At 40.4% G+C, this 25,980-nt stretch overlaps 1 pseudogene; it reads left to right on the plus strand.

Moving 5' to 3' along the window:
- The first annotated feature begins 11,283 nt into the window (after positions 1-11,283).
- On the plus strand, positions 11,284-11,899 carry LOC121455963 (annotated as a pseudogene).
- The last annotated feature ends 14,081 nt before the right edge of the window (positions 11,900-25,980 follow it).

Genomic DNA, 25,980 nt, shown 5'->3' on the forward strand with positions numbered 1-25,980 from the left:
AGAGAAAGAGAGAGACAGAGACAGAGAGAGACAGAGAGACAGACACACAGAGAGAGACAGAGAGACAGACACACAGAGAGAGACAGAGAGAGAAAGGCTTCTTAGGTCATGAGATATCAAAGAATTACCTTGATGTACTCTAAATTTTGATTCATTCTAGAGGAACTATCCATGGGCTCCTGATAGATCATCACAAAAAATGTGGCTTACTAAAAAGATTGAATATGAAAATGTATAATGTTTAAATGACTAACAGATTATAGAACTCCCACAGACCACTACAATAATGTTTTCTTGAATGAGTTTTTGATAAGTATTTATTTTATGTGGACAACATTCAGGGTTGAATATAAATGTAGAAAAATAAGGTTTTTTTTTCAAAAAATGAACTAAATTGTTTGTACTTTTTGGTATTTTTTAAGAAATCAGATTCACTTTGGGATAAAATAGATACTCTGTACTTTTCATATATTCTTTAAAGTATTTTTACAGTTTTATATTTTGCTTTTAGACCTTTCCTTCATTTTAGATTTGTTTTGCAGGTGTTGGAATGGCAATAACTATATTCTTGTTTTTTTGGACTAGCATGGTATTTCATTTCTATTTTAATAAATAAAGCTCGCCTGATGTTCAGAGAGTAAAACAGTTGCACTGATTACCTTTACAGACCAGGCAGTGGTGACACACACCTTTAATTCCAGTAGCCATGCTAATTTGGCATAGAAACCAGGCAGTAGTGGTGTGCACCTTTATTCCCAGTCCTAGGGAGGAGTATAAAACAGAAGGAGACAGCTCTCAGACACAGTCTCATTCTGAGATTCCTGGAGGCAGGACTGCCGTTTTGGACTGAGGTGGAGGAAAGAGGCAGTGGCTGACTGTTTTGCTTCTCTGATCTTCAAGTTGAACCCTAATTTCTGTCTTTGGGTTTTTATTAATCATATTATACCTGACTCCCTGACAATTGAAGTGTTCTCCATTCTCTCAGTTATTTGGGATGTGTCAAGCATAATCTATATTTTTTGTAAACCTAGCTTCAGTTTGGGCCCATTTTCTACTTTTGTCAATCCCACACCATTCAAATATATTCTATACATTTGGTATTTGGTAAATTTGATCCCTATTTTGTCTTTTGTATTCAAGTCTGTCTGTTTCATTTAGAAAATATTATCCTGGGGCCGGGCGATGGTGGCGCACGCCTTTAATCCCAGCACTCGGGAGGCAGAGGCAGGCGGATCTCTGTGAGTTCGAGACCAGCCTGGTCTACAGAGAGAGTTCCAGGACAGGCTCCAAAGCCACAGAGAAACCCTGTCTCGAAAAACCAAAAAAAAAATAAATAAATAGAAAATATTATCCTATATTCTAATACTTTTAAACTGGAGATAAAGGAAATCTTTTATTTTTAATACAATCTGATCTAGATTCAAACTCATCATTCATTGCTTTTTAAAACCTCATTAAGAAGTGATTTGTTATATATATATATATATATATATATATGCCATCAAAACTGTTCTTTAAAAATTTAATCTTATGTTGCTTACAAGATGTCTTACATAGTCTAGAAATTTTTAAAGAAAAATAATGGAAAGTTGTGTAGAAAAGCATAAACCTAAAGGAAGTTAGGAAAATTATACTACAGAGAATAAATAAATAATAAGAAAAGACATTACAAAAATTATGGGCACATTATATAGTAAGGAAAGTTTTAAATTACCAGAGTCATGATGTAGTCTCGCAAACCCCTTCAAGGCTTAAAGGATCCACCCATGAAGTTGGTGGGGACGCCACTAGCCAATAGTTTCAGCTGCCACTCTGTTATGGAAGCTGCACCTTCCCCAACCAACTTCACATGTCCTTTCCAGGACAACTTAAAACACATGCGCCGACCATGTCCTGGGCCAGCCCATCTTCCGAATGCCCCCCACAACGCTGGAGTGTTACACCTGGGTTGTATCACACTTTGGTTTCTGTCTTTGGTCAGCTCTGCTTTCCTCCCTTACTTATTGTTAAGTTGGGAGCCTAGCCCCCAGCCCCTAGCATTCATCTTAGACTCCCTGGCTTGGGAGTCTGGGCTCCAAATCCCAGCATGCCAGATCCTGACCCCTCCCTTGTCAGGACCACTCCCACAGGGTATTTAAGTGAGATCCCAGAGGAGAAACGAGTGGTTTTCGGGTCTACATAGGCTCCCTGCTTTTCTGTCTCTCCATCATGCACTTGGCCACCCAAGAGCGTCATTCTTAATAAAACAATGGGCATTTTGATTCGGTTTGATTTGACCTAATCAGATTTCTTGCTCCAGCGGAGCTGCCCCTTTCTTTTTATTTTTACTTAACACTTATCATCAGTGTTGACTATTTACTAACAAAGAGTTTTAACTAACAAGCCCCTGTCTGCTCAGTTCTGGCTCAGAGGCAGCCTTTGAAGAACCCCAGCCTGCAGGGCTTGTGTTCACAGGCTCAGTGGTGGGATGCTGCAGGAGTAACACCCACTTTCAGCAGTGGTGTGTGATATTTTATTTGTGTTCTGACAAATAAAACTTGTCTGGAAGTAAGAGAAACAGAGTAGCCAGCCACCAGAAACTTCTTACCTCTACTGAATCTCAGAACAAATGGGGGCTCCTGTCTCTATGAATCCTCAGACTGAATTGGGAAGGGGGTCAAATCCTCAGACTGAATGCACCAGAGATCCTGTCTCCATCTGCCTTATATTTCTGTCTCCACCTCCCTACTGCTGGAATCAAAGGTGTGAGCCACCACTGTCTGGCTCTGTTTCTCTTTCAGACTGGTATAATCTTGTGTAGTCCAGGGTGGCCTTGAACTCCTGATCTTCCACTTCCTTCTTCCAAACTCAGAAAGTAAAGGTGTGTGCCACCACTGCCTGGCTTCTATGGTTAACTAGTGGCTAGTTCTGCCCTGTGATCTCTAGGCAAGCTTTATTTGTCAGAACACAAACAAAATATCACACACCACAGCAGGTCCTAGAAACCTATAAATAATGGTAAATGGAACACAAGTAGCTCTTGGGATAAAATAACAAGCATTGCAATTGTTAGGACTTTCCTTAAGGATGAATGGGATGGAAGGAAATATCTTAGCTCATGTTATGACCCAGCATTTAAAATTATGGGAAAATAGTAACTACGTGGGTAAAGGAATTGGGTGACCATTTCTTTTTGTTTCAACATTATATATATATATATATATATATATATATATATATATATATATATATATATATACAAATGCATATATACAGTTATAGTTTCTAGTTCTTGCCCATCTCTTACTGGATTTAATTTATAAGTTAAAATTAGTAGAAATATAGGCAAATTATAAGTTGGTTAACCATTTTCAAGCTCAAATGATGTTTTTGAAGAAGTTTTCTTTTTAAAGGTTGAGACTGTGGGGCTGAAAAGGGGGCACAGCTAGTAAGATTGTCCTGTGTTCGAAGAAGACCCAGGTTTGATTCTAGCACCCACACTGGGTAGCCAACAACTCTTTATCTTTAACTCTGGTTTCTTCTGGACTCTGGGCGCCAATGCTCACATGCATGTACCCACGCAGAAATCCATAACACACATAATTAAAAACAAAAGCACACCCTTTACAAAACTGAGGCTGTTGAATCACTGATTCGAGAGTGAGAGTGGGAGCCAGAAGATGTCTTTGGAAGCATGTCTGACTCATGAATGGGTAGTGAATTAGCACTGAGAGGCCAACACTTGGGTAGACAGACAGTAATACTCTAATGTGGGTTGCATAAAACCAAGGTGGATATGATGTCACAGGATAACAACACAATGGGACATAGTGGGGATCCAAATTTCTCTCCTGTGTTTTGTAATAAGTCACGAGCCTAAAGGACCAGGTACAAGGCCTGATGCCAGACCTGTGGAGTTTAGAATGCTACAACACTTGAACCCTGTGTCTGACCAATACAATCAAGAGGGTCACTGCTGAGTCTCAATCATCAAAAGAAATCCAGAAAATCAAGACTTACAAGCTGGAGGGAAGATATTCACTCCTCCACCAAATCACACCCCCTGATGCAGCTTCTGGACATATGCCATTTCTTCTTTTGCATTCAAAATCCATCAAAAATCAATTTTAAAGAAGCCAAGCGAAGGTTTATTCATGTTCTGTAGTTAAACTGTAAAACCACGAGTTGAGAAGTGTGCCTTTCACTCAAAGCAGAGCAGAAAGACGTATTCTTTATTTTCTTCAAAAGCACAGTCTGCGCACTCAACAGTCAGTCCCTTCTTCCCTTTAGCGAGCTCTTCAGGCCGCTCTAACTGAACTTTCCTTTAGAAGAGGCTTTCTGAGGTTCGCTCTGGAGGTTTATTTTAGATGTGACCACCTGTGTGAAGTGCAGGGCTGGTTTCCACAAGGGTTCTTTCATTTGTCTTTGTGGGAGAGAGGGTGCTTCAATCAAAATGACATTACATTTGTGGGGCACCTGTGAAACTGGGCAGAAGTTGGCTCCTGTACAAAAGGCTTTGTTTTCCTTTCCTTTGCTGAGGTTGTTAACTTGATTTCTTCTTTCCATAAATTCTTTAATTGGGTTAATAAAATATACAACAAGCTGTGAATGCACCCTTTCTATTGGTTCCACCGTGCACGCTTACGTAGTGAGAGAGCACTAAACCCAAATTACATTTTGTTACAAAAAGGAAATTTAGGATTTCAGGGAAGCTAGGAAATATTTCAAAGAAGAGAAAATTAAAGGCATCGAGGGTTTCTTTGATAATAACTCTCAAGTCTACATTAGTTGCTCTTGCATAAAACCTCCCCAGGCATTCTGTAGGCAATGAAGAAGAAATAACTATCTTTTTATCTCTGAAGCATGTGAACTTTTATTGCCAGAGGTATTAAGCTAATTTTTTAAAGGGCAAAAAGAGGGGATGGCGTTTTATAATAGCTATTGCTGTGCCCGAGGGTAGCCAGACAGATGGCAATTGCTCCATGTTGATGCAAGGTTATAGTCTCTTTCAAGAAAGGCTTAATTTTCTTTTGATAGGTATTCTCACAGAGTGATTAGAAACAGGGTACAGGATTCGAAAGTTTCGGATTACTTATATGGCCAAGTTTATCAGTGACCCTTCAGATGATTCCAGGGTAAAATTAATTATTAAGAGGTAAAACCTCCAGTTTCTGAGTCATAATTACTCTTCTCGCTCCCTCCTTCCTTCTCTCTACATCTTCGTTCATTCACTGTCTTTTTGCCCAGTGAGAGTGTGATTGTGTGCATTTGATGGAAGTGTAAGGAACTGCAACCCTACACGGTCATTTTCTTTCACACCTGGTATCATGGGATCTACATGGGACTACACAGTGTTCTAAGTTGTGGCAGAATGCAGGTCAAGATGTTAAGAAAGAGAAGCGCTGATGAAAATGGAAGAGAAGAAACAGGCCAAGGAAATGACCAAGAATACAGGGAAGTGAGCATGGCAAAGAGGAAGATAGTGTTGTGGAAGGCAAAGCAAAAGGGATGGAGTGTGGGGCACTCTGCATGTAGAACACCCAGGAGAGGGTAAACTTGGTTTTTGAGGCTTGATCTTCTGCCATTGACTGCTACTTTGTGCCCCACATAAGGTATGTCTGTTTATGCAAAACAAACCCCTGTCAATCATGTGGTTGAGGCTGGGATGATATAGAGGAGAAATGTGTGAAACAGAAGTGGAGTTGAATTCTGATTTTGTGGATCCACAGCTTATACAGTCTGAGGGCTTAGTTTTAAGAAATACGATTTTCAAGCTCAAAAGTTGATATGAGAATGACCATTTATTATGGCAAATAACCATTTTGAAATATGATGGGTTCTACTTTAATGCACAATTCAAAAAAATTGACATTTAACAATGTGTAGTATAATGTGTATATTAATCAACTTTCTGATGCCTATAAGAACATGGGTACTATGGGGGAGGCCATTAGGATTACATGCAGTCATGAGGATGTGTCCCTTTGGCATTAGTGGCTTCAAAAGAAAAGGAAAGACAGCTGTTGTTTACTGCCAAGATATATGTGCCACTATGGTACCTACAGGAATATCTTGGCATACTAGCCATTGTATTTCGTAGGCTATTCTCTCTGATTGCTTTTCTCTTTTGGGAGTTTACATAGCACCTTCCTGTACTAGTCCCTAGGGAGGGGCCTTGGTGTCATATCCAGTTCACTTTTTCTGAGTCCTGTGTCTAAATTATGTGATATCTTCAGGGAGGCAACCACGGGAAACAGCAATAGTCTATAATGTTTTGGGAGTTTCTTGGAGTCTATTGACCACCATCTTGGGTTTTCTTATGTCTGGTATTGGTTTTGTTGTTGTTGCTGTTGTTGTAGTTTTGTTAGATAGTTTATGGGAATTCATGTTTGGTACTGTAAGAGTAGCCTTCTACCCATGGCTGATGAGCTCATGGATCTCAGAGGATAAAATGCACTGCCAACTTCTTAAATAAATACAATGCTTAACCGCATAATCGATACTTCTCAGTATACCCACACAGAAGTGTAGCTCTTAGCTCTCATCAAAGATTCTCCTCTTTTCAGCATGCAGTGGAGACCATTGCAGCAAGCCACAGCTGTCAGAATTCAGGGAACAATTGACAATGGGGTGCCCAGCCCCAACCTACACATCTATTACACAATTCCTACATCTAAGCCTCAGAGAACAGCCCCTAAGATGGGCGGAAAGATTGTACCAGCCAGAGGACCAAGACATTGCTCTGAGAGTATATTTTTTTGTATATGGCAGAGAAGTTGCACAGATAAAAGCTCAACAATACGACTGCCTGAATGAGAACTCAACAGTGACAGCATCTGCTGATGTGCCAACATGGACGGGAGAAGTCTCACAAGGCCTGAGGACTGGACAAGCAGTGGAGCAATTGACAATTGCTGGGAGGGAGCACTAGTTTTCCCCAGGGATGAGCCCTCTGTTTTGTTATCCAATATCGGATGGTCTTCCCTAAAAATGTCCATATATGATCAATGCTAAATTTCAGAAGGTTGTATTTATGTATTTACTCATAAACATTTTGAAAGATGATGGATCCCAAAATCCAGAATGGTTATAGTATGTATATTAATGAACTGTTTGACATACTTCTAGAAAATGTCGTTAGTTTGTATTTTTGTTGTATACATCTAATTGCATTTTAATGTAGCTCTTTTGTATGTGAGGAATATAAAGTACGTATATGCATGTGATATAATATATTAATAATAGTTAAAGATAAACAGGGCCATCAGTTTGAGGTGAAGTGAGGGGACACATATGGCAGGGGTTAGGGAGAAGAGAGGAAAGGGGCAAATGATGTAAATACAGTAAACCTACATTAACTTTATAAAATAAATTTAATTTAAAAAGGAGAGGAACAAAGGCCTATGTATGCGCTTGCCCTGTGTCCCCATGTTATATGTGTCCTCTACCATGTTATATGCAGCAGGATGGTTGTTATGAAATGATTGAAAGAGGCTTGCACTGTGTTTTTGTGGATCTCTAACCCCCACAACTGTGAGCCAGATAAGTTTCAATTCTTTATAAATTGCCCAGTTCCAGGAATTTTGAGGGAGTAACAAGTTGTACTCTTCTGTGATGTTTTTCATGGGAGGTACAGAAAAAAGGATTATTCACCCCCAAAATGGGAATAGTAACAGACCGAAGAAATGATTTTCCCAGTCTAGTTTGGTAAACTGATGAATTTACTGGGGCTCTTAAGAGGAACACGTTGGGAAAGTCATTTATGCTAATTGCAGTGTTGAGAAAGTAGTCAAATTTCCAAATTCCACATTTTGGAAATGCTGGAGATCTCAAATTCAAATGCAGCAGCCAAGATACTTTCTGAAGGTGAGGCATGTTGTGTTTGTATGTAGTTGGCCTCCATGAGCCCAAAGGGTGTTTTAGGAGGTGTGGCATTGGTAGAGGAACTGTGTCACTGTGGAGGGTGGGCTTTGATTTCCTCTGTGCTAAAGTCAAGGCCAGTGACTTCCTGCTGCCTGTATATCACCACATAGCAGCTACCTTTCTGGCATCGTGTCTGGCTGCAGAACACCAAGTCCTGCCATAATAATAAACTAAACCAATGACATTATAAGCCACAACCTCAATTATTGTTTTTCTTCATAAGAGTTGCCATGGTCATAGAGTCTCTTCACAGTAATAGAAAGACAAAGCATTATACGGAAGATTTTTTTAAAATAAATAATAGATCAGATAATTAAAATTCTTTTTAAAATATCAAAAAAAAAAAAAAAACAAAAAAGAGGAGCGTGAAGACTTTTTGCTAACCGTTCTCTGAAAAGCCCGTATTGAGTGTGGGCAATGAGACAGAAAACGGTGGAGCTGGAACTCCCGCTCGGCCTGCCAGCACCACCAGTCCCCGCTTAGAGCACCGGTACAGCACAGGCAACCATGCAAAGGCCGCTTGAGTCTTACGAGTTTGACTAGCTGCCCTAGGTCTGTAAGCTCCACTCCCTCTGCCACATCATCTTCTTCAGCCACGGAACCCCTGCCACCAGGAGTGAATGCTCTAATCCCTAGGAAATAGCTGTATAACAGAGACAAAGATACAGTTTGATCTTACCTTATCACCAATCCTTAGATGGATGATTTATGCAATAAAATTCAGGATTTATGTATTGAAACCTGTTGTTAAGACCAACAGTCTCATACTGAATAACATGACTAGTTTCCTTTGGTCGTAATCAGGTACAGAGCAGATTGTGGGACTTCCCAGTCTCCCTAATTATATGAGCCAATTCTTTGTAATAAGCAATCATGATTTTGAATGGAACCTAAAATCCACATGCTCCCCACACTTTAACATAGCTATAGGTTATGGGTTCAGGGGACAAAAACATTCTAAGGCATTGTTGCGTCTACCATACGCTGATAAAGAAATTGCTTGAGTATTATGGTTCTGTTTTGCCTCTAAATGGAGCAGATAAAGCAATGTTTAAGGGTTCAGCTAGCAATACTTTGAGGCTTCTTCAGCATCCCCTACCCAGTGTTCATTGTTGAGGGAAGCATGGAGGTGTCACTGAAAGGATGAAACGAGCGTGGTGGAGCCAAAGCAGTGTTCTCTCCTTCCTGATGCTGAGACCTAAAATACAGTTCCTCACGTTGCAGTGATCCCAACCCAAAAATTATTTTCTTGCTACTTCATAACTGTAATTTTGTTACTGTTATCACTTGTAATATAAACATCTGATATGAGACCCTATGGGGTCCTGACCCACAGGTCGAGAACCACTGTGCTAATGTTCTGTATAAACAGAAGCTCTCATTACAGAATCTATCAACTGTGAACCCCATACAAGATGGATTCTGTGATGTTTTAGAATGACTTAGGTTCTGACACAGGAAAAGATCATATTATAAAACAGTTCTCTTCAACAGGTATTCTAGCAAGTCCCTGAGGGAGGCTCAAGCTGTATGGTCACACTTCTCTTTATAGGAGAAGGGAGAAGCTTCAGCCCCAGTGAGTGCCTATTGGTGTTAAGTCTTCGGGGACTTGGAGCTTCTTTACAAGTTACAGACTTATCTGAAGCTTGAGAAAAATATTCATTTATTCTAATAGAAATCGGGCAGTATGTGAACAACTTTCCATACACTCTTTACTGACCACCTGTAGTCTGCCCACTCTCCCTCAAGACAACTGACTGTTTCCTATTAAACTGTACTAATGGGTGCATGGATCATTTTATACTGTACAGATAGATAATTTTATACTATACACATAGATCATTTTATATTGTACACATGGATCATTTTATACTGTACACGTGGATCATTTTATACTGTACACGTGGATCATTTTATACTGTACAAGTGGATCATTTTATACTGTACACACAGATCATTTTATACTGTACACATGGATCATTTTATACTGTACACGTGGATCATTTTATACTGTACACGTGGATAATTTTATACTGTACATGTGGATCATTTTATACTGTACACACGGATCATGTTATACTGTGCACGTGGATCACTTTATACTGTACATATTGAATTCAAAACATTATAACAGGCAGAATAAAATCAACAGAGAAACTTTTAAGGTTTACTGCTGACAAAGACAAAAGAATTTGAGGCCTGTGAATCCAAATTTGCTTTGTTTAGTATAGGTGCAATGTATTAAAACATTATATATATATATATATATATATTAATTGGAAGCTGATTAGTGCTTGTGGAACTTTAACTTTCTTTGGGTATAGCTTGAATGTGGAATTATCCCTGAGGCTTCAATTATATCAGTGTAGAGATTTTTTTAAATTGAAAATAGGATTTTTTTTCTCATACAATACATTTACCAGGATTTCCTCTTCTTCCACTCCTCTCAGTTTCCCTCCCCATTTCTTTCATTGAGATCCACTCCCCCTTTGCTTCCCTTCAGAAAGGAGACAGCCTCCAAGATATAACAACCAAACACAACAAAATAAGATACATGAAGAAGGCAAAAGCTCTCATATCAATCCTAGATAAAGTAACCTAATAGGAGGAAAAAGAGTCCCAAGAACAGGCAAAAGAGTCAGAGACACACCAGTTCTCAATGTTAGGTGTCCCACAAAAACACCAAGCTAATAGCTGTAATACAGACAGAGGACCTGATACAGACCCCTGCCGGCCCATGATTGTTGTTTCAGTCTCTGTGAGCTCATGTGAGCCCTGTTCAGTTGACTCAGTGGGCTGTGTCCTGTTGTCCTCCATTGCTCTGACTCTATAATCTTTCTGTGCCCTCTTCTGCAGGGCTCCCCTAGCTCAGACAAAGGGACTCAATGACAGAGACCTCCAATTTAGACTCTCTCTTTACAGAATGTCTTGTGTGGGTTTCTGCACCAGTTCCCATCTGCATGTTGGGAATTAGGGTATTTTATATAAAATGTTGAGCCAGATCAAGGTTTGGAACACAAGAGGACAATGAATATAAGATTATTTACTATGGTAAACAGTCCTTCTTCCTACACACACCACATGAAGAGCGGTCAGGCTGTGAGCTTCAGGATGGCGCAGTTAGCATCTGAGTCACAGAAGTGTACGCAGAGAGACCAGCCTGTACTATTTGTGCCTAATTTCTTTCTATGAACTACGGAAATAGCTAGAGAGCTCTAGCACAGGTGGCTGCTGTGAGATCAGCTCCTTGCATGTGCATGCAGAATAGTTTGGATTAGACAGCCATCGCAGTACATTGAGCTCCATAGAGACAGCGCCGGGGCAAGCAAGAGCCGGATGGGCACTGGGCGACTGTGCCTCGTGGGCGAAAATCAACTAAACATGGGCAAAGGAGATCCTAAGAAGCCAAGAGGCAAAATGTCCTCGTATGCATTCTTTGTGCAAACCTGCCGGGAAAAACACAAGAAGAAGCACCCAGATGCTTCTGTCAGCTTCTCAGAGTTCTCCAAGTAGTGCTCAGAAAGGTGGAAGACCATGTCCGCTAAAGAAAAGGGGAAATTTGAAGACATGGCCAAGGCTGACAAGGTTCGTTATGAAAGAGAAATGAAAACCTACATCCCTCCCAAAGGGGAGACCAAAAGGAAGTTCAAGGACCCCAATGCACCCAAGAGGCCTCCTTCAGCCTTCTTCTTGTTCTGTTCTGAGTATCTCCCCAAAATCAAAGGAGAACACCCTGGCTTATCCATTGGTGATGTTGCAAAGAACAACACTGCTGCAGATGACAAGCAGCCCTACGAAAAGAAGGCTGCCAAGCTGAAGGAGACGTACGAAAAGGATATTGCTGCTTTCAGAGCTAAAGGGAAACCCGATGCAGCGGAAAAAGGGGGTGGTCAAGGCGGAAAAGAGCAAGAAAAAGAAGGAAGAGGAAGATGATGAGGAAGACAAAGAGGATGAAGAGGAAGATGAAGATGAGGAAGAAGATGATGATGATGAATAAGTTGGTTCTAGCGCAGTTTTTTTCTTGTCTATAAAGCATTTAACCTCCCTGTACACAACTCACTCCTTTAAAAAAAAATTGAAATGTAAGGCTGTGTAAGATTTGTTTTTAAACTGTACAGTGTCTTTTTTTTTTTTTTTTGTATAGTTAACACACTACCGAAGGTGTCTTTAGATAGCCCTGTCCTAGTTGTATTTTCAATAGCCACTAACCTTGCCTGGTACAGTCTGGGGGTTGTAAATTGGCATGGAAATTTAAAGCAGGTTCTTGTTGGTGCACAGAACAAATTAGTTATATATGGGGACGGTAGTTTTTATGTTTTTTGTTTTTGTTTCGTTTTTGGTTTTTTTTTCATCTTCAGTTGTCTCTGATGCAACTTATACGAAGATAATTGTTGTTCTGTTAACTGAATACCACTGTAATTGCAAAAAAAATTGCAGCTGTTTTGTTCACATTCTGAATGCTTCTAAGTAAATACAATTTTTTTTTTACTAAAAAGGAAGAATAGTTTGGATTTATTCTATGCAGTATGGTGAATAAAGTGGCTATCTTGATAGGAAAGCAAGCATACTATTAATATTGCTCTGTATTCTCCACAAATAAGAGAATTCAGCTCCCTTTGTCATTATGTTACAGCACCCAAGGACCAGTCATGCCTCAGCCATGAAGAGAAGACTCAGTCACCTGAGTCATGTATGAGAAGCTGGGGGTAGATTTCTTGTTGCAGGATTCTTGCTCCCAAGAAAGAAGAAGCTAAACTGAGCATGCCTGCCCTGTGTCCTGGCAGATGAGTTAAATTTCTTTCTCTGTGACGTGCAGATAACGGTGAGAAGTCTCCAGATGTCTTGGGGGAAAAACACCTCATCATGGAAGAGTGGAACAAGTAGAATTCTCACAACAAAAGACCTTTCCCACAGACCACTTCTTGGCCCTTTCAATCCAAAGTGGCAGAAAACCAATTTTAACACATCTATAAACCAGAGCTTTGCACTCCTACGTGGAAAGAATCCAGGAAGCAAGCCTCAGATGTGAACCTGCAGGTGTTTAAAAACTACATCTTTCCCTGTTTCCTCTGTACCCTTGCTGGCCATTGTTTGAACCGGTTTTCTCCTATTGAAGACACAATATATCAGCAAAGTCAAGAACAATACTGGTAACAGGTGTTCTAGCCTTGTGACATTTCCCACCTATGCACAAACACCCTGAGAAGTTAGGTGTTTTTATTGGCCAGCTGCTTGATTCCCTGTCTCTGATCCAACTCTTTGTCAGTGGTACGACTGGGTCACCAACCTCCTCCCAAAATCAGGGAATAGGTTTTGTGATTGGTAGTATCACATGAATCATGTCAGAATGGGAGGCACTTCCACTTTTCTGAGGATCATAGAGGGGAGGGTCTTTTCCTATCTCCTTGCATAGTATCTCATACACTATCAAATGAAGTTCTGAATGAGAAAAAAGTGAACATCACTTGGCAATCCCCCACTCTACCATTGTTTTTGACATTTAATTGTATGTCTTTTAAAACTGTACAATATACTTTAAAACCTGTTTCTTGGACTCTTTAATAAGCAACCACAATTAAGGCTTTGGGAGAGATTTGTGGAAATAAAGAAGAAACTGTTTCAAATATTGCTTAGAGTGACCAATTAACAATTAGGGGCATCATTGAGTTCCTGGAAATCTCCTAAGTCAAGGGAGCTATTTGGCCAGATAAAAGGTCCAAAGAGGCCAATGTAGTCGGGTCATAATGGAAAGACTGCAGCAGTGTAAACATTGGCAACTAAGTGGAGACTATTAAAACAGCTATCCAGACTAGGGGAACCAGGGGACCAGTAAAACGTATGTGTTTGTTCTTTCATGAACTTTTGGATTTGTTCATAGTTGAATTCCACTAGCTTCTCCATGGACTTCCAGGTAAATTGTACAATTTTTGAAACATGTTTTCTCATGGGAAAAAACAACATTCAGCCTATGAATTGATAATCAATAATCATAATGCATGACTTAAATCATTCCTTACAAATGCCAAGGAAACATTTTCATTCGCTGATTTACTTACAAGAATAGAAGCTTAAATGCAAAAGGCTGGTCAGATAGTTAATGCGGTAACATGACTTTATGGTCTGTCATTGCAAGGAAGGGAGAGTCAGCAACGAGGGAAGAAAGCTGGGCACTTGCTCCAGGGGACCTTTCTAGTGACCTTTTAACAGGGTGTCTCCCTTCTGCCCCAGTAAGGTGATCCTAGGAGCATAGGACTTTCCCCCTTCCTTCCTGTGTACATATTCATGGGTTCTAGTGGGTGTTTCTTGGGGAATCTGCTTTGGGATGCCAGAGAGAGCTCAGGCAGAAAGAAGAGCCATGGAAAGGTTCTTGTCTCCTGACTGTTGGAATTAGTGAAGTCCTGCACCTCTGGACCAGCATATCAGAGCACAGAAGGTCAGATATCCAGAGCTGAAGTGGAGCTCATGTGATGTGTTGTCTACCAAAGAGCAGATTTGCAGTGCACTTCCCCGAAGCCAGCATCTCACCTCCTGACTTGCCGACCACCATGAGCCCTGTCTTCCCTACCGCTGATGTGTTTGTCAGGAGTTATCACCATAGGCCTTTTCCTTTAGCTTCCCAGAACCTGTTTAGGGTTTTAGGCATCTGCTTACATACTATTCTGGTTCCAATGAAGGTATTTTTCAATGTGATTTACCTTTCAATTAAGAGACCAAATGGTCCCATCGAACTGATGAGCAAAAGGCTGCCTTCCCACACCAGCACCGAAGCAAGAGGAAATTCCCCAGCAGCTGCTTGGCTTTCGTCTGCAGCATCCCCTTCCCAGTTCTACAGATGACCGCCTTTGGACTCCAGCTCAGCTCATTCCTTTTCCAGGCTTGGGTCTTCCCCATTGGATTTTGAACTTGCCAAACTCTCACAACTGTGTATAAATGCCAATTTCCTCAAAAGTTCCCTCCTCCCACGTTTATATGTTATATAAAAATCTCTCTCTCTCTCTCTCTCTCTCTCTCTCTATATATATATATATATATATATATATATATATATGTATATATATGTTTTTAAGATCACATCTTATGGCTTTATAGAACAGTACTTCTGAAAGTTTTACAGTTTCTCTAGCAGAATGATTTGCTGTGGGTTACATGCCTAGCTGTTGTACACACTCACTGCTGAAGACTGTCCAAAAGACTTTGGCGGTGTGCATCTGGAGAGAAGCTGAGATCAGCGAGGAATGATGAATGCAGAAGAGGGTAGAGTGACATTAGTTTATCAAAGGGCATTTCTGGAGTGTTTTGGCTCCTTTTGTTCCTTTGTAGACAAAGTTCCAATGGTAACCATGGGATTCAGACAGGGAATAACAAGGAATCATTTCACAGGAAACCTCAAATCTGAATCTATAACTCTCTAAGTCTGGCAGAGAGCCAACTCAAAATCTTATTCCTATAAGTTGCTAACCTCTTTAGAGATTAAAAAAAAGTATTGCTTTTGTTTTTATCATGAATAAGTTTGCAATGATTTAATCATTTTTAGCCTTTTAAAACATTTGGAAACATATGGATCATGTTGCTTTTGGAATAGTTCACCAAATTCTGTTATTTTAGCTAGGAATTCCTCAGACACTCCTTTAGACAGAGGCCTGTGCAGTTGGTAACGTCTGTTGAGCAAATTGATGGAGCTGACAAACTCAAGCAGGCACTTTAAAGACCTGGTGATTTCCTTCGTTTGCTTGTATATTAGGGTACTTTCATCATTGCAAAGAGCTTTGGGGAACTTTTCCTGCAATTTCAGCCAAACGGTTAGTTCAGTAAGTAGTTTTGAGAGCCTGCACTAGTATGGCCTGTACTAGTATAGCCTGCACTAGTATAGTCTGTTCTAGTATAGTCTTACTAGTATAACCTGTACTAGTATAACCTGCAATAGTATAACCTGTATTAGTATAGTCTGCACTAGTATAGCCTGTACTAGTATAGCCTGCAATAGTATAGCCTATACTAGTATAGACTGTACTAGTATAACCTGCAATAGTATAACCTGTATTAGTATAGTCTGCACTAGTATAGCCTGCACTAGTATAGCCTGCACTAATATAGCCTGTACTAGTATAGCCTGTACTAGTAGAGCCTGTACTAGTATAGACTGTACTAGTATAACCTGCAATAGTATAACTTGTACTAGTGTAGCCTGTACTAGTGTAGCCTGCACTAGTATAGCTTGTACTAGTATAGCCTGCACTAATAGAGCCTGTACTAGTAGAGCCTGCACTAGTAGAGCCTGTACTAGTATAGCCTGCAGTAGTATAGCCTGCACTAGTAGGCCTGTATTAGTAGAGCCTGCAGTAGTATAGCTTGTACTAGTATAGCCTGCACTAGTAGAGCCTGTACTAGTAGAGCCTGCAGTAGTATAGCCTGCACTAGTAGGGCCTGTACTAGTAGAGCCTGCAGTAGTATAGCCTGTACTAGTAGGGCCTGTACTAGTAGAGCCTGCAGTAGTATAGCTTGTACTAGTATAGCCTGTACTAGTAGAGCCTGCAGTAGTATAGCCTGCACTAGTAGGGCCTGTACTAGTAGAGCCTGCAGTAGTATAGCCTGGACTAGTAGGGTCTGTACTAGTATAGCCTGCAGTAGTACAGCCTGCACTAGTAGAGCCTGTACTAGTATAGCCTGCACTAGTATAGCTTGTACTATTATAGCCTGCACTAGTAGAGCCTGTACTAGTATAGCCTGCACTAGTATAGCCTGCACTAGTATAGCCTGCACTAGTATAACTTGTACTAGTATAGCCTGCACTAGTAGAGCCTGTACTAGCTTAGCCTATACTAGTATAGACTGTACTAGTATAACCTGCAATAGTATAACTTGTACTAGTATAGCCTGCACTAGTAGAGCCTGTATTAGTATAGCCTGAAGTAGTATAGCCTGCACTAGTAGAGCCTGTACTAGTATAGCCTGCACTAGTATAGCTTGTACTAGTATAGCCTGCACTAGTAGAGCCTGTACTAGTATAGCCTGCAGTAGTACAGCCTGCACTAGTAGAGCCTGTACTAGTATAGCCTGCAGTAGTATAGCCTGCACTAGTAGAGCCTGTACTAGCTTAGCCTTATAAGATGACAGGAAAACCTAAACCTATGCCGAGTGTTGTGTGTTAGGGTCAGGGTCAGCTCTCTGAGGAAGTAGTTGTCACTGTCCCAAAGTCTGTCTGATCAAATTTTCCTGGTACTGGGCTTTATGTATGGACAGCGATCAACAGAGGGAGTTTCTGATTCTGATGACTGGGTTCAAATGACTTAGATCATCTTTCCTTTGCCTTGGTTTCATTCACCTGCCCTTTTCCCACACATGGAAAACTGGAAAGTTAGAAGCACCTGATTCATTAATTTGTTGCAATGGTTTTTAAAATATAGAGCATGTGAAGGAATTGCAGCAGGTGCTCTCAGGTGGTAACTTTACCCAATAATATTGCTGCACATGTGTTTAGACTGGGACTTTGCTTCAAGATTAGGTGCAGAATTTTCTACTTAAGGTGACATGCTGGCACACACACACACAAAGTTTTGAATGCTGAAGCATCTAGGTTTCAGAGTTGGATATTAAGATCTTTAAACCCATATTTTATTATGTTAGTTGCTCAGAAAATATTCCTGGATTTTGGAAGCAGTGCAAGTGAGCGGGACCAATACATGGTCATCCCATGCCTACATCATTCAAACCTAACCATCAGAAGCAGAAACTCCTTCATTCAAAACTAGCTATCAGAAGCAGAAACTGCTTCTCTTGACCTCTGTCCATACATAAGTCTCAATACCAGCTGCTGAACAGCATGGGCAAAGTAAGTAGGTAAAGAAAGAAGTCATACCAAATATTCAACACCACCTGGGCCAACTTTCTCTCAGATTTGTATGAGGCCACTAAACTTATTTTCATTTATTTATTTTATTTAGTGTGTGTGGGTGTGTGTATGTGTGTGCATATTTATGCATGTCAAGGAGTGTATGTGGAGGACAGTTGACAGCTTATAGAAATTTGCCCCGTCCTTCTATCATGCAGTTTCTAGGTCATCAGGCTTGGCAGCGAATCGCCTTATCCACTGATTCATCTCACAAGCCCAGCCACTAAACTTAAATCAGCATTATTTTGCTATGTATTTGTCACTGATCAGGAGTCCAGTATGCTACTGGGTACTGTTTTTTTAATGTCTCCACAGTATCCATATCACAAGACAAAGAAACAAAAAAACAGATGAAGTGAATTTCTAATCAGCATTTCCTATGATATAAATTAAATACTAAAAAAAAACCTATGACTAAATTTGCTCTCCTTCTTGATATTTTGTTTTTGATTTATACATTTATTTTAAATGTTCCCCCACATCTGAATTTTGTCCTTCTAGCTCTACTGAACTACTGCTTCTGTGCCAACCTAATGCTGCCCTTTGTGTAACACAGCCAGGAAGAACTCTGCTTGACTTCCCCATTCGTCTCTTCACATCCATCACTTTTAGACACCTAAGCCACTCTCCTCCCTACGCTGTTATTTGATTTGGACTACCTGGTCTTCTCAGTGGTGTTTGAAGACCTGTTTTTCCTGTATAATGCTAAGTATTTACATTACAGCTAGTAGACTCTCAAGAGCATTCTTTGAAGGAATATCTAATTTGTCCAGCATAATAAATATGCCATGTAGGTGATGCCATTGACTTTCTGTCTTTGACTAAGCCTCGTTGTTATAGCTGGTGGGATCCTAACTGAGCTCAAAGGTATGATTCATTTATCTCTTCAGTGTGAGGATCCTGTGAGGGAGGGTTTGGGGCATGTCCCCTTTGTGGACTAGGTAGGGGTGACGTTCGAAACTAAGGGTTTTAGAGCTGTAGCACTCATTTCCCTCTTAGATTCATTCCTTATTGTCCTCCGAATGACAGCGAACTTGACCAATAGAGATGGCATTCCCAGTTCCCAGTGTCAGCCCTTCTCAGGTTTCCAGTCATGGCCCTGCTTCCTCCATTTCTGGCTGAAGCGGTTGCTTCAGGCCCCGATACTATTGTGTCCACCCAGGCATGACTGGTTTTCTGTGTTGCTAATCTCTGAGTTGTTTTATTCATTCCCATTTGGATTTGCGAAATTTACAGAACATTGATTTTTGATTGAGATATTGCAATGAGACCCAATTGTTTAAAGTGGAGCAACTCATAGTTGATGCCTTTTGCCTTTGAAGTGTTTATTTGACCTTTCCAGAAATCAGGAGAAGGGGAAAGGGAGAAAGAGAGGAGGAGAAGGGAAAGAAGGAAGCAGGGCAGGCAGGGGGTGGGAGAGAGCTGGGATGAGGAAGAAGAACAGAAAGAAGGAGAGCAAGAGGGGCAGGGACAGGGAAAGGATGGGAGCAGTTGAATCCCAAGAGACCTAGCATGGATATGACCTAGCATGGACATGACCTAGCACGGATATAAACTAGCATGGATATGACTTAGTGTGGATATGAACTAGCGTGGATATGAACTAGCGTGGATATGAACTAGCACAGATATGAACTAGCATGGATATGAACTAGCATGGATATGAACTAGCACGGATATAAACTAGCATGGATATGAACTAGCGTGGATATGAACTAGTGTGGATATAAACTAGCGTGGACATGAACTAGCGTGGATATGACCTAAAATGGATATGAACTAGCACGGATATGAACTAGCACGGATATGAACTAGCACGGATATGACCTAGCATGGATATGACGTAGCATGGATATGAACTAGCATGGATATGACATGGCCTAGCATGGATATGAAGAGATATGGCTATCTCTTGTTCCTAACACTTACAGAGAAAGGAACTTTGAGACAGTGGATCCAGAAATCCACTCTTGCTCCTCACTCCTGCTCTCTTTGGCATTTTCTTGTCACTCACTTGCTTGTGTTGTAGTGCAGTCTTCCAAGCCTCTTCTCATTCTGAGAATTGTCTGTTTCATGAGTTGTTATATTTTCAAAGAGGCCTTATTTTATTTTACTTATTTTGCCAAAAGATTGTTTTCCTGTTTTTAAAAAAGCATTCCAATCCTAACTAACCAAATTTCTTTTATAAAATTTGCTGTTTGAAATATATACTACAAAAACATATAGATAAAGATGATGAGAAAGGAAGGATTAAAGCAGAGATGAAAATCGTAAAAGCAATGTCCTTTCCAAGGAAAAGCTACGAGAGCAAGTTACTAAAACAGCATGTACAAAAACCATTGAGAGCAAATGGGAGATGCCTCTAGAATTACCAGCAGAGAAAAGGATTTCATCACTGGAGGAACTTGAGAATCGATTTTTCTGGCTGAGCTCAGCGGAGCCTGAAAGGAGACAAAGGAGAGCTTGTGATCTGATGGAGATGAGCTGGGAAAATTGACTTTGGCACTCTGACCCGGGGCAGGAAATGGACCATGCATAAGCGCATAAGCAAGAGAAAGAGGGTTCAGCTGCTACTTGGATGAATCTTGATTTTAACTTGGTGCCATTGACAGGTCTGACATCTTGGGACAATTTCTACCTCTACAAGATTAGCAACTCAGCAGAGCGAATCATCGTGAGCAATTGTTGGTGACAAGGAGGGTTTCTGGATGTGGATTCCTTTGCCTTACATATCTGGAAGTCCCCAATGGGCTCCTAAATTCATATCCCACCTAGAAGTCCAAAGATGCATTTTGGGGTATGCAGTTTGCTTGCCTTTTTTTTTTTTTAAAAAAAAAACTTTTTTGGAGTTTATTTTCGTAGACCTATAAAGAAACCCCAAGGCTCCTGAAGATCTCTCCTCAATGAGAAGTGAAATGATTTTAATAAAAAGAAAATCCTAATTTGTCTTTTTCTGACCTTGTCTTTGTAATAGAGCCCAGTCTGCAGAAAATTAAAGCAAACACTGACCCTCACGGGTGCATACACTTTCATTAGATTCTGACAGTCTAGCCAGCGAGAGTAAGCCTGGGAAAGGCTGGTTTCAGTGGGTTGAAAGCCTTTAATTTCCCCTGCTGGTCCACAAAATGCTGCCTATAGGTCGCAGTTTCAGGATCTTTTTGTTTTCTGGCTTTCTTGGTTTCGTCTGCAGAGAAGTTTGTTGGTTTCCTTAGGATTCGGTTTTAGGCTTCTGTGATGTAAATTGAGGTTAATAGTCTGTCATTCAGCCTTTGCAATATTTGATGACATTTCCTCAGGATTCCCCGGGGGAAGCCAGAGGCCTAGAGACTTTCACACTGAACTGGAGTGCCAGTGTTAGTCCAAACTTGGGGGCAAATCTAGTCGCTGACCTTTGATCCAGTACCTTTCCAGTTTTGTGGACACTGATTAGTTGGAAATGTTGCAAAGATCACATTTTGCTTAGGTAATTGAGCTTTGTTTCTTTTTACTATTATTTTAAATAGTTCCAGTCAAACCCTTTCAGAATTTAACAAACCTTCTTTTAATCTTCGAAGCTTTACCAGACAGATTTGTCTAGATTTGCGATTTTGTACATAGCTTATGTGAGTCTCTTTTTCTAATTAATTTTTAACCTACAATGTGATTTCAATACCAAAACTAGACTCAAGACATTCGGAAATGTGAGATTCTTGGAGATCTGGAGACAACAAATATAAATTCCACAAATAGCGAAGCGTTTATTTGGTTTTTCCAAAAAAAAAAAAAAAAAAAAACCAGCAACAAGAATCTGCTCCAGGGTGGCTTGAAATTGATTTTTTAAGAGTGAGCCTGTGCGAGCCTGTCTATCTGCTTGGTGACCTTTGATATCGCAAGCTCAGCATCCTCACACATCCACAGGAACCCGTGAGAAGGCCGGATGTTCTATGCGAAGAACCTTGACACTGCCCAACTTGCCATGCAATCAGCATGGCACTTTTCTCCTCGCCTTTCCATTAAGTCCTCTAATACCAGTTGATGGGGGAGGCCGATCAGAGTTTCCAGTTCTTGACTTCTGATCAGTTGACCATGCAGAGAAGCCTTTTCCATTTGCAAAGCGCTCATATCCTAGGTTTGGCTTCTCTTTTCGTTTTCCTTCCCATTGCTGTACTAAAATATTCTGACAAGAAAACTGTGTGTGTGTGTGGGGGGGGGGGGGGTATTTTAGTTCACAGTTCAAAGCACAGTCCATTCTGCTGGGAAATCAAGTCTACATGGACTTGAAGCGGGGTCACATCATATTGATAATCCAGAACAGAAAGCAATACATGGCATTCCTGACAGGCTCACTGGAAGGGAGCCCAGGCACCTTCAGCTTGTGCTCCAGGGGTGCCTGTGCTCTCCTGGATCTTGCACCGCCTGCTCGGTTTTTCCTTTTGTCCCCGGATCATCGGGCTACCAGGCGGCCCTGTTTAGGTACTGAGGAGTTCCATCTGGACCGGACAGTTCCTGCTTCTACACTGAAGAGTTACACCCAGAGAGTCAGTCACAGCAAAGACTGGACCAAGACACCAGGCCTCTCCTGGCTCCATTTGAAGGAAGAGATGGAAAGGCGCCAAGGCAAGAATTCCTCCAACAACCTGAAAGGCAACATGACATCACCAGAATCCAGGGATCCCGAAATAAGAAGAACTGACAGGCTCGCTGTACCGAGTATCACAGAGTTCTATCCCTGGGAATTGTTGGCCAATAGTTAGGATAGGTTTCCCTACATGGAATAACATTATCAAGATTATCCCACTGCAGGCATGTCCACAGGTTCATCCCAGGTGATTTTAGGCATTGTCACCTTGACAACACTGACAATCATCTCTTTCATGTGTACCAACCAGTAAGCACTTATTCCAAATTAAGAGCAGCAAGATTCTAATTTGCCAATCACACGGGTATCAGGGGAAAGTTATATGAAAAAGGTACCAGGACTGTATACCAGTCAGTTAAAGGGGAAGAGATGAGGAAAATGGTTCAGATCTTTATTTTATAGGCATTAAGCTAGACAAGAGGAATTAAGAGCTGAGAGTCCTATTTCTTGCTAAGTTATAAAAGAGAAAGCATGTAAACTCCAATTGTTTGCCTCCATAACATCTCAGCTTCTTCACTGGTTAAACTGGTCTTTGTGAAATCATATTAGCATTTTTGGAATATTACTCCTTAAGGTGTTTAGCCTTATTTTCTGTACTGCTTTATTAAATATCTTTAATAACATTATGATATAGATCCTACATATTCCTTCTCTGGTTCATTATGTCTCTCTTAAGTCTCTTGAATGCTGACAGATCCTGATGTCAGTTCTCGTGGAGGACTGCAGGTCACTCCATTGTGGTCTGTGATTTCTGCAGTCCATGTAATTTTGTAATGCCGATCTCTAAATTTGACAAGGAAGAAAGAATAGAACCCTTGCGTACTAGCACAAAGCAGTCAGCGTTCTTTTTTGAAACATAATATCTTGAAATCATTCTTTGTGAATTTCATACATATATGCAATATATTTCATACTCCTCTCCCCTTAAGTCTCCCCAGACCTCCTAGCTTCATGTCTTCTTTTTCATTTTTTGTCTTAAATAACCCACTGAGTCCAGTTAGTGCTGCTCATGTGAGTATGACTGTGGGGCCATCAATGGGAGCATTATCAACCAACCACAGACCATATCCCTATGACAAAACAAAACAAAACAAAAACAAAAGCAAAAACCCAAAACTACTTTCTCTCCTCTAGTAGGCATCAACTGTCACTAGGGATGGGAGCTCCTGTGTCCTTCCCTCCTACATGCTGGCATGCTGACTGGCTTCATCTTGTGAAGGTCTTATCCGGGCTGAGAGTTCATGAGTGTAGCGATCCTTTGGTATCCAGAAGACGGCTTTCCCCAGTCTTCCACAACTCTTACACCTTTTCTGCTACATCTTCCATGGTGTTGTCAGTGATCAAAGATGCTTCTCTGATGAAGACTGAGGGCTGCATTTATCTATTGGTTTATCGATGTGTATTTAGAAGGCAGTTGGTTACTTTGTCTGATTAGCACAATAAGAGCCATAGGCTCTCTCTTGGGGCTCTAAACTTCCCTCCCAGCCGTGGGTTCTTGGCCAGATTTTCTGTATTAAGTGTAGAAAGACTTCTTTTGGAGCCGCCAGTTCACAAAAAAATGACACAGAGACTTCTTATTAATTAAGAAATTTTAGCCTTAGCTTTGTTTTTTTTCTAACTAGCTCTTACAACTTAAATTAACCATATTTTTAAATATATGTTCTTCTACTCACTCGTTATGTTATTTCATTTATGCCCATCTTGGTTATTCCATGTCTGACTGGCAAATCCCCTTTTCTTCTTCCCAGAGCTCTCTGTCCCAGAAGTTACACTCAACCTCTTCCTGCTTAGGTCATTAAATGCTAATGACCATTTAGCTGTCTGTTAAACCAATCATAGTGACACATCTTCTCACAGTATAAAGGAATATTCTACAACAATTAGGCATGGGATATCTCCTGAGGAGTGTCCCTTAAATCCTACCAGAAATTGACTGACAACCTCTATAAGTCTTGTTACTCTTTCATTCATGGGCCATATCTTGCCAGACCAGTCATTATTGTAGATCTCAGGATTCACAGCTGGATAAGACTGTTGTTGACTTTTCTTTCCAGCATCCTGAGTAATACCTTCTGGCATCTTGAAGGCTAGCCAGCAGGCAGGAAGCTTCCAAGTCAGTACCGGCTTGATATACAAGGATAAAGTGTGTGGTGTCTTTGAGAATAGAATCTTATTATAAAGCTCTGGTGGGCAACTAAGAACAATGACAATAACCTGCATTGTATAGAGAGGGTCTATGGGACTGTCCTGACCAACAACTCAAAGCAAAGTGTCCTATACCAGGCACTGGGTTGTTATGTTTTTTTTTTTTTTAATTTGGAAACTTATAGCATCAGGGAAGAGAATCTTGCCCCATGTGTATAATACATCTGTCTATCTATCTATCTATCTATCTATCTATCTATCTATCCATCCATAATGTACGTATGTATCATCTATAATTATCTACAAAGTGGATTACCATATGACTTCTTCAAACAACCTTAATGTTAACTAACCCTGCTTCCCACGTTCTACTCTTCCCTACCCATCTATCACCCTTTCCCAACCCCTATTATTCTTTTATTGCCTTCATATCTCCTGTTTTTCCCCCTTCTTGAAGATCTCTAATACACCCTCAACACACGACAATGACTCCTTTATGGTTTTCTCGATCTACAGGTACTGAATATAAAACACACAAATCTAATGTTTTAATGCTAGTATCCACATATAAGAGAGAATATGCAATGTTTGTCTTTCCAGGCCTATGTTATTTCATTTAGCATATTTTTCCAGGTTTATCCACTTACCATCTAATTTCATTCTTCTTTATAGCTTACTAAAACTCTATAGATACTATATTTTCCTTATCTCTGCACTTTTCTTACTTAGCTCTTATTGAAGAGAGTGGCAGTGGGCATGGATAAGCGTTTATCTTTGTAGTACGAAGCAGAATCATTTGGATATATACCCACAGTTGCTATACTGAATAATATGGTATATCTATCTCTAGCTTTTTGAGAAATCTTCACAGTGATTTCCATAGGGACTATACCAGCTTTCACTCTCATAAATGGCGAATGATGTTCTCTTTTCTCCACATCATTGCCAGTATTTTTGTCACTTATTTTCTTTAAAATATGTACTGTTTATTCATGTATATTTGTGTGCATGTGTGTATGTATATGTGTTCATGGGTATATATGTGTGTATATGTACATATATATGTGTGTGTGTGTGTGTGTGTGTGTGAGTCTGTTTGCATGTGTTCAGGTGCCTACATAGACCAGAAGAGGATGATCCACTGGAATTGGAGGTACAGGCACTTGTGAACTGTCCTCTGTGGCTGCTATAAACTAGACTCCAGTCTTCTGAAAGAAAAAATGAGTACTCCCAACCTCTAAGCAACTCTACAGCCAAGTTGGTTTTTTGTTTAATCCTAACCATCCAACTGTCTTAAAATGAAATCTCAAAGTATTTTAATTTACATTTCCCTAGCCTATGGGTATTGAATATCTCAAAAATATTTCTCAGTTGTTTGTATTTTTTCTTTTGAGAACTATATTTAGTTCCATGGTCCACTTTTTAA

Source organism: Microtus oregoni, unplaced genomic scaffold (assembly GCF_018167655.1).
Source record: "Microtus oregoni isolate MIOR12 unplaced genomic scaffold, Mior012 000014F_ref0000157, whole genome shotgun sequence".
NCBI lineage: Eukaryota > Metazoa > Chordata > Mammalia > Rodentia > Cricetidae > Microtus > Microtus oregoni.